The following is an 18,849-nucleotide window of genomic DNA, read 5'->3' on the forward strand; positions in this document are numbered from 1 at the left end:
CAGTAGTCATGATGCTTAGGATCTACGTTCGCTAAGTTTGTCTCCTTCGAGTATCTGTAGCACAAAGATGGCGGCGAAACATGGCAGCCTCCTGTAGGCAAGGCGCGCCCGATGTAATATGTTAGAGATTTCACCTACGATTATATTAAAAACAATTATGTTGGTGTGATAGAGCATATTTATGCAGTGTTGAATTGAATAGTGGGGGTTTAAAATGAATGGTGATTGAAAAATCAACATTCTACACATCGGCACTTTAAACTGTAGATAAGTGAGCAAATAGTCTTCGCTTATGCAAAACTGTGGAAAACATTGCCACCTATAGGCGACAAAGCTCAATTGCGGTCTATTAAGCTGAACGGGAGCGAGACCGTGGAGCCAGTTAAACGTCGTTGAGGAATCTGACACATTTCAAGTGATTAAATCCACATGCAGGCAACCCAAGAGACTACGAATGTATACTTTGTAACTGTTTAAAGAGTCACACTTATTCTAAAAGAAATGCTCGTCGTAGTCATGTGCCTATTTGTCTCATTGGAAAATCAGAATCCAGCTGCTTTCAGTCCGCAAATGGAAACCACAGCATTTTATTTTAACACACCTGCACTGGCACACACACTGGCATTCTTTAACACATTGTTTTTAAGTCGTCGTGTTAACTTTTAATTCATAACACCCATTGTTTAGCTCTGTTGTGTGTGTGTGTTCAGTGTGATAAAAGGTACAAAAAAAGTATGGCCTGTTTCACGTCTTGGTTGCATTGTGCATTAATCGCCGACAGGGGGTGGTAGAAGTACGCTAATGAAACAGGCCTAAACCGCGGGAAGCGGGGAAAAAAAATATTTTTTAACGATAATACAAGTAGTCTATTTTTTAAAGGCATTGCACTGAAATATAGTGGCAGTATGTTCTTTAAAACGGTTTGCATGTTTTATTCACAATTATTGACTTTATGGGACTACAAATAACATGAACAATTGTAGTAAAAATGGATTGAGGCAAGAGTTCCTTTTATCAATTTGCACTTTTTGTTTTTAATATATTTCTCAGTATCATACATAAAACCAGTATGGCTCAGGTGTAATATATTAATATTTTCAAGAGTGAGTACATTTTCATTTTATTTGATATCTGTCTGCCTGCACTGCACTGCATTAGCTCGGCATTATGAAGCTTACTTTGTTGCGGCTCACTCTCCTTGCCCACCATCAGTCCCCCAGTGTCCTCTTACCGTACAATACATCTCAGTACAGTAAACATTTCCCAAACAAATGAAGACCATATCCTGAACGTACAGGAACACTCTGGAATTGCGATATGGATCTGTAATACCGTCGTGGTAATCATGTCTCTCTATTGTGGTTGCAGAACGGATTTTGGTTCATGTAGACGCTCACGTTAACTCTCGTGACTGTGGCGTCAGGATATTGATCGGGTGTGTTGTAACCATATCGTCTGATGTTGTGCAAATGTAAAATACTTTCCAATAATTATGGGTACTTCAGGTTGGTAAATTTACAGTCAGACATTGATAAAGCGAGACAAGGCCTGCTTGTTTATCGTAGACTGCACATCATTGTGAATTTTTACTACTCTTGGATATTGAGTTAAGGGATGCCTTGTGAAGACGACAATGGAAAACGATGGGGATAATTGACAATAATTGATCGACAGTTAAACATTATTCATAATATATATATATATATATATTTTTTTTTTTTTTCCCCAAAGGGACACTGGATATGTGCATGGAGAAACCCTCCTCTTGACTTTAAGTCTAGAGCAGACACTGTGTGGGTGTTTTTGAGAGGGCAGAGGACCCGAGGAGAGGTAATCATGTATAAGTTATGACAACTAATTAAGACTGGCTTCTAACCTATGGCTGACCCCAAAGAAATAACAAAGCCCCTTCTAAACGCCGTTGTTGTGTGTTATGGCTGGCCGGTCGTGCAAGACTACCACGATCTGGTAACAGGAGCGTTATGAGCGAAGAAGTGAGAGCGTCAAGAGAAAAGGAGGGATGGAGAAAAGAGAAGTGGTAAAAGAAAGTAAGAGAGACACCGCGTAATTAGTCCGAAATGAGTTTTCCATTGACTCAGTGGGCCGCTGTGATGCAGCGCTGGGACAAAGACGACAGTGAGACGGGCCGTTGTTTGGTCAAGTGATGCAACAGGGTGCACTTGGGGCCTCTGGAACTCGGAGACCTCTGGATTCAAGGTCTCTTATAGATGACATCACTTGCACTGCTCGGAAAAAATGCACGATACAGCCGCGGTACATTTCTTCACAAGTTTGATCTGTTATTTGATCAAGCTTGTGTCACAATTTGGAGTCAATTTCAGTATTAGGACGGCAAGGTCAGTTGATTTGTTTTTGTTTTATATTGAAGACATTTGGGTTTCAGATCAAAAGTTGAACATGAGACAAAAGTTCAGAATTTCTGGTCTGCTTAAGTTTGGTCTCATATTCATTTTTTGATTGTAAAGCCAAATGTCTTGAGAACACAACAAAAACGAAGGAATTGACCTTGCTGTTCCAATTCTTTTGGAGGGGACTGCATGCGGGTTTTCTGACAGGACGGACAATGACAGGATGGACATTTTTGGCTATTTCATGAGCACATGGCTGAGCTCTGCTCAGCAACATGATTCAGCGACGCAATCCTACCGTATAGTTTCACAAATGTATTTAGAATCTCAGCATTTATTAGACTCATGCGGTGCGGGTTCATGCAGCTGATAAAATCTCATTAAAACTTAAAATTGTTTGAAAGCCATTCATACTCACTAGGTCCTTCTGTAATAGGAATGCATAATTAGCACTTTTGTTTACTGAATAAAACACCAAAGAAAAAAGGGAAAAAAAAACATGGCCATTGTACAAAAGCAGGTCTATTGGTCCCTTATTGCAAAACATGCTTTGGAGACTCATTGCAAAAATATCGGCGATTGTACTTAATGTCTTAGGCCCGCCGGTCGTACTGTAAAAGCCATTTAAAAAAAACAAAAAACAAAAAAAAAAAACACACACACTTGACTAATCAGCTTCTGTGAATGTTGTTGGCTTTTTGGGCCCCTTTTTAAAAAGCAGCATCTTGTAGTCTTAAGTCTACACGGGCCACAAATCAATTCAAGCCACAAAGTTGTGTGAAAGGGTTGAAATTCATTTTTAATTCCCTACTGGTCACCTGTGAGTGTGACATTCGACAAACTGACCACAGGCCGCTCAGCGCAAAGCAGCAGGATGCCTGGTTGGAATTTCATCACCGTCACCCGCCGGTGACCCGCGCGTGAATTGGGTTCAAAAGGTCAACGCGTGACAGCAGTTGTCCTTTGGGAGATGGGGGACACTGTTGTTATGTGATGCTAAATGTTTGCTTTCACTGTCATTTATTTACTATGACTACTGTATATATATCGACAACATATTTCAACTGTTAATCTCGATGCGCACAATTTTAGCAGGCCTGAAGTTGAGTGAGTCTTGTTTCGCTGAGGAAATCAATGAATGAACTGCGTGATTTCAAAACTTTTCATATCAAATTGCCCGTCATTGACTTTGGTCTTTTTATTTGAATGGATTTTGTATTGACAATTCTCTGTTTTTACTTTTTGTACAAATAACCAAATGTGTTCTATACGAATCAGTGCCCTGATTACTGAGGAAATAGAACGTAATCGCGATGAATCGGCATAATAGTCAATGAATCGATCAAAGAATTTGGTGAAGCAGTTGACGCAACATAGAGTGCACTACTTGACTGCAACCAGCAGAGGCGCTGTCGATTCAGTCTCAACTAGTTTGCGATCTCAAGAATCTCATGGCATTGCGGGAAATTCACACAAGTGATATGACTGTGTGTCCACACACACACACGCGCTTCTTTTTTCCGTTGTCACATGCACCCCCCTGCCCCCAGCCCGTTCCAGACACACACACACACACACACACACCCTCCCCACATTTGTTACGTGGCCGGATGTGTGTAGGGTTATGAAAACAGTTAAACTTAATAATTGATGTTCTGCATTTCAATCAATTTCACCACAGTGTTAGGCTAATTAAGGTTAGCGCCATCCTCCCAGGGCGGGCGTCTGTGTGTGCGCGTATGTATACTTGTGCCTGTGTGTGTGCGCGCGCGATGTCAGGGATGATATGCGTGCGCTTGCTCCATTTTATATCTAAGAATACACGGCAATTGTCTATTTTGGGAGCAAGAGATGTAAGATCATCTCCACCCCTCTCTTTCTCTTCCTTCTCCCTCTCTCCCCAGGCAGGATCCTAAATGCAATTAACACAGTCGCTTTACTGCCTGCTAATTATTAAAATACACGTGCATGCGCACGCATAGATCCGCGCACACACAGCGGTAGGACGATGATTTTATGCTTGTCTAATTTAAAGTTCATTGATAATTGTTTTGCGGCACGGTGGTCGACTGGTTAGCACGTCCGCCTCACAGTTCAGAGGTCGTGGGTTCGATCCCGGCTCCGGCCTCCCTGTGTGGAGTTTGCATGTTCTCCCCGTGCCTGCGTGGGTTTTCTCCGGGCACTCCGGTTTCCTCCCACATTCCAAAAACATGCATGGTAAGTTGATTGGATACTCTAAATTGCCCCTAGGTGTGATTGTGAGTGCGGATGTTTGTCTCTGTGTGCCCTGCGATTGGCTGGCAACCAGTTCAGGGTGTCCCCCGCCTACTGCCCAAAGACAGCTGGGATAGGCTCCAGCACGCCCCGCGACCCTTGTGAGGAGAAGCGGTACAGATAATGGATGGATGGATGATAATTGTTTTGATTAATTAAATAAGGAAATGTACACACTCAAGAAAAGCTGTCAGGCCGCCCGGCAAGCACTCCAGGCACGTAAAGGTAATGATTATCGGGTAGGTGTGTCTACATGTGTGGTGCTGCCGGTATTCAGCCAACCAATCACAAAGTGAAATGCATTTAGCAGTTTTTTTTTTTGTTTTTTTTAACTCATTCAAACAATTAAGATAATGCTACTAATGGTAATATTTATCATGAGTAGCACTTTGATACACAATGTTTTGGAATATTTGCAAACAAATCGTAATGATAAATCATCTTCAATTTAGGGACTGGAATTAATTAGGCTTTATAATGGTAACAGTCATACTAAATTTGATTTATATAGCGCCTTTAAACAGACTCAAGGATGCTTGGAAATATCTAAGTAGTTCAAACGTGTGGATTATGTTATGATTAATACACCAGTAGGTAGAAGCTGAAACTGGAATCATATTTTTAATGCGATATGAATTTTGACAGGAATTTCCAAATGTACATTTCTACATTTGATTAATTAAAGGGAAGTCAAGTTAAAAAACAACAAACAAAAAAAAAAAAAAAATATATATATATATATATATATGTGTATATGTGTATATATATGTGTATATATATGTATGCACACACATATTCACTTTTCTTCTCACATCTTAGTTGTCATGAAAAACAGGGGTCAGGACGATGGGGGGGGGGGGGGGGGGGGCCCTGGAGTAGGGATTGAGTGCCGGCGTCAGACCGCAGGCCCGAGGGCACACAGCCATATTGCGTGGGTGCGTGCGCGCGCACACATGCAACCGAACGGCCGCGTGCAAACGGGAGTGCCACGATTGGGCGTATTCGCGCAAACGCCCGTTGCATTTGTGTGTGAATGAACGAGTGTGTGCGTGCCTGCGACTGTGTGTGTGTGTGTGTGTGTGTGTGTGTGTAAACAGAGGCCCCTGGCCAGGCCGTACGTTATTGATGCTCCTGCCTGGGGGTACGTCGGGGGAAATGGATGTGTGCGCGCGTGTGCGCGGGGGTCACGTCGTGTCGTCAAACGGCGGCTGGTGAAAGATGGCCAGCGCTGACATGATCAGTCATCTGTTGATCAAGATGTACTGCAGCCGCCAAGTCGGACTTTCTCTCACAATTCCACTTTTAACTTGCTCCCTTTGTCTCCCCTCCCGCTGCGGCTTCATTTGCGTCGCACTTGAACATTCGCCTGCTTCCTCTTCTTCCAGTGTATTGTGATACTTTTATCATCAGTTTTGACCAAGACTTCGTGATTTTTTTCTTTTTTTTTTTTTTTTTTTTTACACTTTCTGTCACCCCTATGTAACATCAGTTGAGGTATTGTTTCCAAGTCTCCGATGCGACTTCAGTGCATGCTTTGCTGTGATCGATACCCCGAGTGTGTTGCGTGTCTTCACTTTCTTCATTTTCATTCTTTTATATGTGGCTCGATATTGTTCTCCTGTGTCATCTCTCTTGTTGCCATCATCTCGGGCTCATCCACCCTGGCCTTCCTGCTCCTTTCATTAAAGTGTCGCATTACATGTTTGCGTATGGAGACCCACAACATGCCGGCGGTAACACACACACACACACACACACACACACACTGCGGTAAGTAGGTACGGTAATGCATTTCAGAAACAGTGGTTAACAGTAAAACACCAGTCCAAAGTGCTGCGCTCTGCGGTGAATAGCTAATGGTCTACAGAGAGTTTGTTTCTTCAAACTTAAGGTGCTGTTATTTTCTGTGGTTAAACGATAATGGGGGCTCACTGTGTGGTTAAGTGCCACGCGCGTGCCTTGTGTGTTTATTAATTAATTCATTGTTACCAACTGACTTGGAACGGACATGATTTATTCTCAAGGAATTTTTTTTTTTTCCCTGCGTGGCATTGATTAAGGATTCATCGAATAATTTCGGTTCGTGGCAAAACTTGAGTATACCGCTACTTTGCAGATGTCAGCGGTTGATTCGGTTCACGGCTTGATGATCGTCTCCGAAGGGAAGTTGTTATAACCAAGGACACCTCCTTCTGTTTCCACTGTCAGAGAAACAGGAACTCAGAACATATGGAAAGAGTCTTCCACCCCTTCAAAGGTAATTAAAGGAAAAAAAAAAGACACATTATTTGATTCATTGATTAATTTTACGTGGAGTAGAACAACAGTCAAAACCCATTTCTGTATTTTTTTTGTGTTTTTTTGTGTGATTTACAGCGATGACTCTCAGCGCTGCGATGACCCCGAAAGCGGGCGGGAATTGCCAACATTCTGCGTACAGCGGATAAGCGCTAGTGGATCCGTGGCGCAAGGTTAAGTCAAACTTCTGCTTATTCATAAAAGCACTGCGACTAAAAAGCCAATTGCTTTCTCAAACCACCTTTTGGCGTATATAAAAGTAGGGAAGTGAAAGCAACGTTCATCCGTTTCGAGTGAGCACACCGAACTTCCACATCCAGCAGTCCGCATTTGAAAATCCTCCAAAATTGGTTCATCCGTGCTGGTAAATAGTTACCACCCCGTCTGTGTTCATGCGAATATTTTGCAGATTCGTTGTGTGTGTTTGTTTCTGTGCATAACATGGGAGCGTGCAGTATGTAACCATTACGCAGGCTTTGTTTTCAGCGGGAAACAGATACGTATCATCTCTACAATGTGTGGTTAGAGTCAAGACCAGCACAGTTCAGTGCGCCCTGACCCCAGCTGATGCATAATGCAGCTCTTCTGACCACACTTATGTTTATAGTGGACTTAAATGGTCGGCGCAGGGAAGGAGGGAGGGAGGGGGCCCAAGCACTAAAAGGTCTGAATGACGCTTTAATGAAGGCAGAGAACTGTGATTGGTTATGATGGTGTAAGTGTGTCTGCTTTGCTGCACTTTGTGAGGACTTTGTATGGTGCAAAGGAAACGAGCATTTTGAAGTCAAACCCTTGTGGAGTGGAATATCGTCAAATAACTCATCACGTGACGGGTATTTTAGACATCATCATTATTTGGAGTTATTATTATTGAACAATAAGCGTCATACTGTTTGTATGTTTCTATGTTTTACATATATGTTAATGTATATGCTTTCCTTATAAAAAAAAAAGTATGTTTTAAAAATATGTTCAACCCATACATATATTTTTTTCAAGAATATGTTCCCAGCAGTCCCACTAGTTGAAACACGGCATTCTGATTAATATTGCGTTTGTGGAATAAGAGTTAATCCACCCGTTTTTAAGCCATCTCAGGGGGCGGCCATCTTGTCATTTCTGTCGACTGAAAATGACATCACAACTGCTCAGGGCTCGGGTAATCGTGGCTCAGCTTCAGAAAACAGGTTAGCCGTGATTGGTTGTCACCTGAGCCTCGAGTAGTTGTTTTTAGGGGGAGAAAGCTGGAGCAGATGAATGGCATTCCCATTCATTTCAATGGGAAAAAAAATATTCAAAATGCGGGATCGCAGAACGAATCAAACTCGTATCTCAGGGCATCACCATGTATATGTTCGGTATGTCTGTTCCCCTCATTGTCATTTTACGTTTGTCCCCTTTGGAAAGTAACATCATCGGCATTTGTCATCTTTCACCCGCCACCCCGTTCCCTCACTCACTTACTACATTCGTACGATGCCGATATTTTGTATCATGAAGGGAACCCTCATTGTTCTTTGCTCATCCACCATCCTTTGTTCGAAATTGTCTTGGCTGGAGTTGTAAACAACTATCATACTTAGCCTTCTTAAATAGCCATCGCATTACACACCCACACACACACACACGTGGACACAGACGTGCACAAAATATCTCATCAATGTTTCAGAGGCCGGGCTAAGTATCATCTAGCTATGCACCATACCTCGTCCTCACTTATTTACATCCGGCTGCCCCCGCGCCACTGAAACCTCAACAGCAACATCAATGATTCATAAGTCAATGTTTTAGCAAAATGCATTCTTGCTCTGTCAATACAGGGGAGAATAGGAGGGGCGGAGCTGGAGAGAATTGACAAAAGGCAGGAGGGAGAGAAAGAAAGGAGAGCAATGAAAGGAATGGGTGAATGTACAATCTCGTTTATTATTAAGGTATGTAAAACAATAACTCGACATGTAGGAGTGTATAAAAGACAAAAAGAGGTGGGCCACACAAAAACCACCAAATGTTAAATTGATAGAGTACAGTAAACTCGAGCCGAAACTTTGGAGCACCTTGAAAAGTTTGGAGTTATGTAGGTAGGTGTTTTTCGTTTTGTTTGGACATTTTACATGGCAGGGGTTCGTTTCATTTCATGACATAATAGTTGTGTGACAGTTAATGTTACAAACGGGATGTGCGGGGTGCATTCGAAATTTATTTGAAGTAGACTTTGCACAGACCTGATCGGCAGATATTTTGAATTTCACGCAAAGTCCGTGATCGGTTGTAATATCATAATTTGCTGATCGATGGATGACATCATTGATCGGATCCGCAAAGTTAGACATTACAGCAAACGTTCACTCTAGGGATATTCTGTGCCACCATCGTTAATAATCCAAAATTTCTCAGCATATACGGTCAGATTTTTTTGTTTCAATGAAAAAATATATATATAAAAAACATTTTTAATCCTTGAATTATTATTTTTTTCCCCCAATTCATTTAAATGGGTGTCAATTATATCCAGACTTTGGCTATTTGTGTGCCAGGCCGGTCCAAATCCCCCATGAATAGTGAAGGCTAGCCAATAAATCAACAAGTTGTTTAAATCGATTGGATAAATTGGTCAATCTTCTGATCAGATCGGTGATTGGTTATCGTCTTTTGAAAATAAATTTAGGAAGGCAACCGTTTGGACTCTGGAACCAATTATTTCAAATGCAATTGATCTCAATGGGAAATTTGGTTTTGAAAGATGACAAAATGAAAGTTGCGGTCAAACTTCAACGAACCACTCTATTCCAAATATATGATATCATCCGCATGTGGAAAAGCGTTAATTTGGATCAAATCAGAGGACGACCAGCATCGCGCGAACGATTCTGTTCGATTTTGGAGCTCCTGCCTAGCAAAACTGGAAAATGTACTTTGTAGAAGATGAAAGACACAAGGGACCCAAACCCCTGTGACTCCCCCTCCCCTTTTTTCTTTCTTTTCAGCGTCAACACTTCAACACTTGATCCTTCTTTTACGGATGAGGAGTTGTCTCTTTTTCTATCTTCTTTTTGTGAAATCGATGACCGACCGTGCACGCAGACCCGTACAGCCGCAGGAGTCCGATATGTCTCTTACTCTTTAGATTTCAGTAGAATATGACCCACCTCTCCCCTTGGGATTTCAATTCCATTCAGACATTTAAATATTGATTTCAAACGGCCTTTCAAAATTGTGCATTTCATGCTGTGTATGTGGTTTTGTGGTCTACAATTACAGCAGATGAACATTTTCCTTGACCGACAATTTTTGAAACTAAAACAATGAATACTTAATTTCTCCTTTTCAATTATTTTACAGCTCCCCCCCCAAAAACAATTAAAATGCATTTTCATTGAAAGTTAATGCTAGTAACAACATGTTTTTTAACGCAAATCAGTGCGTTTGTAATTCTACATGACTTGATTCGATTTTTAGGGAAATAATACCTAGAAATTGTCCTCGTTTAATCTGTCAAAAAGGCTTTGTGTCACTGTCCATTGAATGCGGTTTAGTATCGATACATTTGATCATGGTCAAATGCCCGTCAGTCTCTGTAAAAAAAAAAAAAAAAAAAAAAGTAGCCGGGAGCAGGAGGAGGCGGAAGGCTAGTGGGCCTTGACATTGACGACGACTTGTTTCAAAGTAGCAAGGACGGACGACACACGCGCTGCCGTGTTGCTCTCTCGCTCTCGGTTGCTGTCTCTTTTTCTGTCATTTGGCGCCCAGGGTGAAATTATGGTAATAAGAGAAAGGAAAAGCTATTACTCTGGCTGCTCCCTCATTATGTAAATGATATTAAACAGGCCCTCTTTGCGTGCGCGTTTTGCGGTGTTGCATATGTGAGCCTGAACCGCTGAGCAGCCATGAGCACTCTTTTTCAATCTGTGTGCATGTGTTTGACCATTTCTTTGAGTGTAAGCATGTCGAACTATGCGTGTGTGGGTGTGCGTGTGCGTGCGTGCGTGAAATGCACCTGTGCCCAGGGGCTACGATGGCTAATCTCCCCATAGTGATTACAAGGTGTCAAACTCCCCCACGTTGATTATGACGTGTTAATTACACGCCTTGTTTCCACCTGCTCTGATGACACAACACATAGAGTATTAAATGATGATCCGCGAAGATCGTCATGGATCCATTTGTGGGGTTTGAAAAGTTACAATCATTCGTAAATGTGAATCATAAATCGCACCTCATTCTTAATCGGCACTTTTTTCACAATACAGTTTGGGGGTCCTCAGTTGAAGGGAGAGTTTAGTTTGCGGTGTTAAAATTGCTAGCAAAATTTGAATGTAGCGTCGCTTCACTAATCCCTCCCCGCCTCGAGTCTGTGACCAAAGCCACGCCCCTCAGAGTGTGATTCTCAAACCCGACCATTTTTTTTGGACCAAAAAACGTTTTTTGTCTTTTTTTAATCGTAAACTCCACCGTAACAAATGCCACAACTTAAGAACTTTGTGTTCATAGAAGTTACAAGAGTAATACAAACCCAGTTCAAACATCTTTTGAAAATGTTTATTTCACGTTTGAGTTGTTAATCAAATGCAGACTCGTGACCATAATCAATAGTTATGCTTTCATCTGATTTCACGTCGGTGAAATTGCCTTGGTCGCAAATGACTCCGGGGGCCCAGTCATACACCGATTACAATATTCACGTCGTTATGCCATTTTTGACTAATTCTGTATCGCCGCCTGTCTTCGGGCTTTTCGATTCATTTGTCGACGTGATCTTGATTGCGTGTGCACTTTAACGCGCTGCTGCTTCTGCGTGAGTGCGTTTGGTGGTCTATCCGTACTCGACTCCATTGCTTGTTTATAGCTTCATACCGCAGGTCCTTTGGGATTTATAAATATTGATTGTTTCAAAGGATAGATAGATGCTTGATAGTCTGTCTGGGTCCTGGGAATACACACACACGCATACGCGCCCGCTCACACGCACACACACACACACACACACGCACACGCACACCGGGTAGGTTGATGTGTTTATCTGCGACACAGAAGCCAATAAAAATTGAGCTAGTTCCTTAAAAGGAGAGAAATGTTGCCTTTGTGATTCAAAATCCTTGCATTCCGTTGACGTAAATCATGGCGCAACGTATGTTGATGTTGATCCATATGAAGGCCCGAGTCATTGATTTAAAGATTAACTCGCTAATGACAATGAAATCTATTGGCAATGCAGTGAACAGCTGACAAGGATGCGTACGACACAAAGCTCTTCCATCATTGTTAACATTGCGCCATGTAAACCAATTGAGGCCAATTGAGTTCCAATTAGCATTGACAGGGCGAAAGGCAGGTCCGAATTTTATTGACGTAATTCAAATTTGCTTCAAAGAGTTGAGTTGGAAATTGTAGACATTTTCTTTGACCGTTTTTTGTTCTGGTTTTGTCTCACTTCATTTTTTTTCTTTTTAGATAGGGTCGTCACTTGGCCGAACGCAAATTGTATTTCATATAACCCCGAGAAATATTCAGAGAGCCACTTAAACAAAACAGAGCAAAGACTTTCCTAGATGTAATTTTTGTGCATGTCGCCGCGCACGTTCAAAGCCTCGGGATGACGGGATGGCCTCTCAGCGCACACAATAGACGGCCATGATTGAATTTCAGCCATGGCGCAAAGTGCGGCGAGACCACTTGAGCAGGCCGAGTGGATGAACCTGAATAATGCGACGGCAAGATCAGACGCCGTATATTCGCGATCCCATCTGCGCTGCGACACACTTGCGGACGCTGGGACATGTTTCGTACGCACTTACTAAAAGCTCCTCCGTGTGTGTGGTTGTGGGGATAATGTCAGTGAAAAATAAGAGGACAAGTTGTGTTTCTTGGTTGAAGCTGGTCTTGCTTTTTATTTTACTCGCGGCTAAAGCGGCATCCGCCAGACTGCCGTAATTCAGAAGTGCAGTGCTACGATAAGAACAGCGTCAACGCCGTGCATTTTGCTGCTTATATTAACTTAAATTCCACAAACTTAAAATTAATCAGAATGCCGCGTTTCAACTAGTGGGCCTGCTGGGAACATATTCTTGAAAGAATATGTTTGGGTTGACTTCCGCTTTCAAGCCTCCCGTGGTTTTAATATATCCCGCCAGGTTGTTGCTGGGGTTTTCCATGCCATGACAACGAGGCACTCTAAAGCGGCCACACCGGCGAGCCGTCCTCATCCACATGCCGGCCATCGCGTCAGGCCTTTTAAAAATAAAATATTTCAATCTCCAGCCTTCTGTCTGTAACACGCGCGCACTTGCGGCCGACAATGAGGCGCTCTAGTGCGTCCATTGCAGCCGGACATGCTAGCTGTGAAATTGGACTGGAAAAGCTGTTAATTATTTCTCTTTTAGGCATAATGTAGGGCCCTTGAAGCCATCCTCATTTTTACAGCAACGTAATTGTTGACGTCCTTCCTGGCAAATTTCCTTGGGACTGAACGGGAACACATTTGGAAGCTGTCCTAACACTTACAATAATGCACATTTGGAGGAAAGAGACAAACTGATGTAAGGTCCAGGTGTCTGTACATGTGCCTATATTGTGTGTTCATATGTTTGGGAGAGAGGGGGGAAAAGGCGTGCGTGTGTGCGTGTGCGCGCGTGTTCCAGCTCATTTCTCACAGTATGTGTTAGCGTCTAATTCGCCGTGACAGTTAAGTGGTCCAAGCAGAACTGTGTCAGTTCTGTTTAGCCAGGACACGGCCCCTGGAAATAAGACTTAAGTCATAACCACAGACACCAATTGTCCTCCACGACAGACTCTACATACACGATCCAAAAGAACCAAAATGCGTGGACACCTCCATGCGGGAAAACAGACGGTGTGTGTGGATGTGCAGAAAATAGGTGGCACGCTGCAAGATGTTACGCAGAAACGCATGAAACATAACCCAGACACACGCACACACTCCAAGCATCCCAGACTTGACGACAAACACACATGGACATGCACACTTGTGCTAGAAAACAACTTATTCAGTACCTGTCACCTCCGCTTAATAAATAAGAATCTAGTTTGGTGTGTGTTGGAAAAAAGAACTTGAAAGTGTGCGTATATACATTTCTTGATTTGTGTGTGTGTGTGTGCGTTGGGGTGAGGGGGGGGGGGTGGTGGTGAGATTGGGCCGGGGGAGGGTGGGTATGTGGGGAGGGCTGGGCTTGAGCGGACAAGCGTCGCTGTCGAGATTAACCATCTCGTCGGTGTGGTCAGGCCCCTTAATGAAAACCAATAGAGATTCACTCGGCTTTAATGAACAACACACGCACCTCACAGCCTCAATTTACACCTGCAATGAGGCCTTGTCACTCACTTGTTTGTATGTGCGCGTCATTTTCTTGCTTATGCCTTTTGTATATATATATATATATATATATATATATATATATATATATATATATATATATATATATATATATATACACACACACTTATACACATATGCTCAAATCAGCTCTTTTTTCGTACGGTGGAAAAAATTATGATCAGTTTGATATATCAATCGGCGTTAGCATAAACTCTTCAGACTTCAGATATAAAGCAACAGAGAATGTCAGGAAAAGCTTACTAGAGCAGCAAAATAATTTTGGGGGGTTTATCAGAGGCACTTGTAAGGTTGGTAGAGGTGTGTTGACTTTTATTGAACGTAAGTTTGAATGAGATGTCCTGGTAATGCCCTTGCGGGATGCAATACGGTCCTAATCTACAAGCGTGCATTTTGAGTGTCATGTTTGGGTGTCCATTGCGGGGTGTACTTGTACAGTCATTTCTTACTAAAAAAAAAAAAAAAAAAAAAAAAATCAGAATTGATCCGTTAAAAGAAGAAAATCTCCAATTTCACTCTGTTCCTGCCAAGAGTCAAAACAAAAAAAATCTAAAGTTGTTCTTTTTAACGTCCCTAGCGGGTAATTGCGACATAGCTCCTATGCAACTAATGCCATCAAGGTCTAATTATGAGGCAGCACTGACTGCGCTGCGGGCGCCATCCATCATGCTCCGTGTTGATACTGTCTCTGGCCTCATACGCGCTTGTAATCATGCTCTGTCTCCAGTGCTATTTGTCATCCTCTATGGGTGGCTGCCTTTTGTACTAATCACTCTTGCTACAGCCGCTAAGCAGCGCCTAATGGACTCATCCCGGAGAGTTTATTATCAAGCCTCACCTTACTTACTTACTCTTTTTTTCCAATGCGATTCAAGCGATGTCAAAATAGAAGTTGAGCTGCATGCTGCGTTTTTCCGAGCACCTCGCCGTGTAGTTTGTTACGTTGCGAAATCTTTTCATTCCCAACTCTACCGCGAAATATTTCACGTCATTTTGGGGTGACACTTTCAATTCATAGAGAATATGAATGATCTGTTTAAACATAACATAAATTAAAATGGTTAGGGGGAAGTTATGTTTTATCCCTTATTCTATTGTCCACTCCGTTTTCTCCTCCCAGCCATCCCTTTTAATTCCTTTCATTGTTCCCAGATGCCTCGGGCTAGTCCGTCGGTCTGATGGCTCCCAGCAGGAGGGAGGACTTTGGATGCATGGATACGGGGTACACGCATAATGCTAAATATAATACTGTTTTGAGTGTGTTTAGTGGAAAACAAAACCTTGTTCGCGCTGGTGCTATACGGAAGCCGATGTTTATTTGGTGGGCAATCCATACCAAGTCGAAACTTTGATTTTGTTCCACCCGGTCTCTCAATTGTGAAATGTTGATCGATTGTGGGGTGAGGCAAAATGGGAGTGCAATACTCGGCCGCGACCAGCAGAGGCACTGTTGACTCACTCGCAACAAGTTTGCGGTCAGTTATTTATTTTTTGCTTTTGTTGCACTTCATACTTTGTTGTTAAAATTATTACAGCCAGACCAGTTAGTCAGTGGGCTGATTAGCGCATATCACCGATAAATCGCCGTATGGTCAAATCGAACCGCCGTTTTGACCTTTTTGTTGCGGGAAGATTCTGTTGCGCTGCTCCTGTGTGTCTGAGCTGCATTCTGCCCAAGTGTCTTAACACACACACAAACAGGAAAACGCAGCACACTTCTCCCGCCCTCCCTCACTCAACTCAGCTGAGAAAAACAGTGAGAGAAACTGCATTTTTTTTTTGGTTTATGTTCAGTGGTAAACTATGACTTTGTAAAATAAAATAAAAAGATACACGCAACTCAAAATGACTGCCCAACGTTATCTGATGTAGTTTATTGTAATGAGTATTATTATATTGTCTTTCTGCATATGTTGCTTCACCGTTTGTGTTCAAGAAACTATGTTGATACTGAGAGCAATTCATCAAGGGATCCTTCATTTTCCCTTTTGCCAGTCAATGCAATGTAATCAAATGGTGAACGTGCTGTCTCGAAATTGCGATACTTTGCCGTCAATGTGCACTATTCAAGTATCAATTAATGGACTCTAGTTGATTTATTGATTTCATCAGATTCGTCATCTGTGACATTGATAAATCCTGTTTTTTTTTTTTGTTGGCATTAATAATTTGGGCCATGTATCTAAATTCCCATGAGCAAAGTCTGAAAAATCCCCCGCCGCCCTCCCCACTAACAACAACAAAACACAACAGAGCATAACTACAGTACGCAGTATTTCGACTCGCGTCTTTGCATGAAATTATGCAGCTGTACGTATAACATTTGCTTGAAAATAACGCTGCTGTTCTTGTCACTTAAGCCCTGCGAGCATCACTTGCAGTAAACGACTCCTCGAAAGTGATTGTGTACGCACAAAGACTAGTTGTGTGTTTATCTCATTTCGTGAGCTTTGCTTGCACTGCATTGCAAAGTAATAAAGAAGAGCGTCGTTTTCACACCGAGCTAGTAATTACGGGAGCGATGTGATGAGAAGGTTTTCTCCAGATAGACTAGATTGGCCATTCATTACCAGCGCCGCACACACGCACACGCGCACACACGCCAGCTGAGGAGAGACAATGGAGGGCAGGCTGATTCAATCTGGGCTTGTACTTACAGAAAACAATGAGATAATCAAGTAGAGCATTACACTGCACAGCGCAGGGCTAAGAGAGAGAGAGAGAGAGAGAGAGAGAGAGAGAGAGAGAGAAAGAGAGAGCGAGAGAGAGAGAGAAAGAGAGAGAGAGCGTGTGTGCGTGGAAACATTCCTGTTTATGAGGGGAACAAATGCAAGTGGAGGGTGGAATAAAAAAGAGGGCACAATTTGAACAGGTGACAAAATGGCTGTGTAATGTGTGGTTGTTAGAGGAGCAAAATCCGCCGTCTTTTTTCGGCGGCAGCGGGCCTCTAAATTGATATGTGCTTGATTCCCACAACCCCCCCCCGGCACCCGCTGGGGAGCCTTTTTAGATTTTACGCTTGGATATATCTGTTTAACTCCACATTTACTCCTCAGACAACACGATCGCACACACGCGCACGCACGCGCGCGCGCGCACACACACTTAACACAGGGGGATGCTGCCTGTCGGTCTCGGGAGAATTGGAGAAACGCAATAAAAGACAATTGCGCTGTAAGATATTCTGTGCTGATTTCTTTTAGCAAGCAAAACGTGTCAAAGACAACATAATGTGTTTGAAAATCAAATTAATGAGAAGACACCTTTTTTTTTTTAAATTTCGAATTAAATAAACCCAAACAAACAAAATGCTACCTTCCCAAGTCGTTTTTAATCCAAGTTATTAGTCTTTATGTTTTCGGCTATATTCTGTTTACGTTAGCATCAGCTTACTAAAATTAATGCAGGGTTAATATGTGGTATATTGTGATATGTATGTTTTTGTTACATTATTGAAGCATTGCATGTATGAAATGTCAGTTTAAGTGTAAATAGCTGCGTCAAAGAATGGAAACCATCGAGTGAATGTGCTTTTTTTTAGTCATTCATCCTTATGTGCCACCTATTGTAACCAGGTGCAGTAGTAAGAATAGGAATTTATGCCGCAAAGGCTTAAAAGTGCTGCACTGACATAAATGAACTTTAAATGGGAAGTCAACCCCCCAAAATTCTTTGCAACAATATGCGCCTTTGCTATTCCAAACATGGCATTCTGATTAAAATTGCGTTTGTGGAATATGGAATTAAGCAGCAAAATCCACCCGTTTTTAGCCATCTCAGGGGTCGGCCATTTTGCCACTTTCTTTCGACTGAAAATGACATCACAGTTGCTCAGGGCTCAGGTAATGATCAATCACGGCTCACCTGTTTTCTGAAGCTGAGCCATGATTGGCTGAACTCTGAGCAACTGTGATGCCATTTTAATTCGACAGCAAGTGACAAAATGGCCGTCCCCTGAGATGCATAACTCATATTCCACAAACGCACTATTAATCAGAATGTCATGTTTAGTCTAGCAAAGGCGCATATTATTGCGAAATATTTTGGGGGCGTTGACTTCCCCTTTAATTTTGGTGAACCTGTAGAGTGTAATTTTGTAGAAGGGGACCGCATTCTACCAAGTAAATTGCTAAACAGATGTCACACTTAATTGATCTATAATGCCTTTCATTCTCATCAAGCGGGCGCGACCGAGCGAACACATCGATCGATGCACGTCAACAGCCTCGTCCTCACCCTCTCTTTTCCCCACTCCCCTCTCTTGAACCCTGGGCTGAGGCCCGACAAAGGTGAGAGGTCAAGGTTGGGGCGGGTCAACGGGGTGACAATGAAGAGTACCGCCTCTTTTATTCCGTTCAAGCAGGTATAACGAAAGCGAGTGTAATGTTAGATTGATTGGTGGAGCGCACCAGAGACACTCGGTCTATGCGTGTGAGTGTGCGTGTGACACAATGATGCATTTCAATAGGTCCAATGGGAAAGCTGTCAATATCTCTGATCCAAAGCAAGACAATTCATAGAATGTTATTGGCCTTTGGCAAACAGCGCACGCACGCACGT

At 42.6% G+C, this 18,849-nt stretch overlaps 1 protein-coding gene across 1 annotated transcript in view; it reads left to right on the forward strand.

Annotated features, from left to right (window-relative positions):
* The window catches only part of skor2 (SKI family transcriptional corepressor 2), an 82,620-nt gene that overhangs the window by 145 nt on the left and 63,626 nt on the right, over positions 1-18,849 (forward strand). The window contains exons 2-3 of the mRNA XM_086052937.1: positions 6,760-6,900; positions 7,020-7,114. The gene's annotated coding sequence lies outside the window, so the exon portion shown is untranslated. The remainder of the gene's footprint in view (positions 1-6,759; positions 6,901-7,019; positions 7,115-18,849) is intronic.

Source organism: Filicampus tigris, chromosome 15 (genome assembly GCF_054856515.1).
Source record: "Filicampus tigris isolate MCC_2025a chromosome 15, RoL_Ftig_1.0, whole genome shotgun sequence".
NCBI lineage: Eukaryota > Metazoa > Chordata > Actinopteri > Syngnathiformes > Syngnathidae > Filicampus > Filicampus tigris.